This window comes from Syngnathus typhle, linkage group LG22 (genome assembly GCF_033458585.1).
Source record: "Syngnathus typhle isolate RoL2023-S1 ecotype Sweden linkage group LG22, RoL_Styp_1.0, whole genome shotgun sequence".
Classification (NCBI taxonomy): Eukaryota; Metazoa; Chordata; class Actinopteri; order Syngnathiformes; family Syngnathidae; genus Syngnathus; species Syngnathus typhle.
In genome coordinates, this window is record NC_083759.1 from 1,547,105 (window position 1) to 1,547,939 (window position 835).

Consider the following 835-nt stretch of genomic DNA (forward strand, 5'->3'; position numbering starts at 1 on the left):
CTGACTCATTTTCACAGTCGTTAACGTGCCGCCGTCCATCCAGGTCCAAATATTAAATTTTAAAAGCTTTTTGAAATAGCCCAAAATGAAGTTTTCTTTTTTTGCGTTTGTTCTAAAAATTGGTTGCTAAAAAAAAAAAGTGGCAGGAATTAATGATAATAATTGTTGTAAACAAGCCAAGGCGCTTCGCCGACTTTAGAATTGAGTCATTAGATTTGTCAGGAAATGGATATAATTAGATTATTTTATTATTGTGTGCGTGATTGCTCCGGTGTGACTGGTGTCATTACAAAAAAAGGGGAATAAAGAAATAAAGTGTGATTCACTCTCACGGAACGCATCAGCACCCTGCTCCTTTCCCTACGTGCGTTGCCATGGGAACGGTGACGACGACGACTCCATCTCGGTGTCACAACAACAACAAAAAGAAAGACACCGATGCCGAGCGTGTTCAATCATAGAGCAATTGCAACATTTATTGAAGTGTTGGCTTTCTTGTATTGATTTTTCAACACATTACAAAAATACATATATGCTCAAAACAGCAGGTGTTCTGAGATGACTTTTTTTTTTGTTGTTTTTTTGTTTTCACAACAATGCACTCCCCCCCCCCCCCCCCCCCCCCCATTCCATTCCCCTGCCCTCCCTTCCCACCGGAAATAAAAAGCAACAAGGAAAAAAATGTATTTTTTGTACAAAGAGCCAAAGTTGTGAAAAGTGAAATCAGGGTCTCTTGTTTTTTTTTTTTGTATCATCACAAGACTTTTGAGCAACCATGAGGACACGCGCGCATAAAAAACCTAAAACAAAAATGCTCTTAGTAGATGGAAAAGTG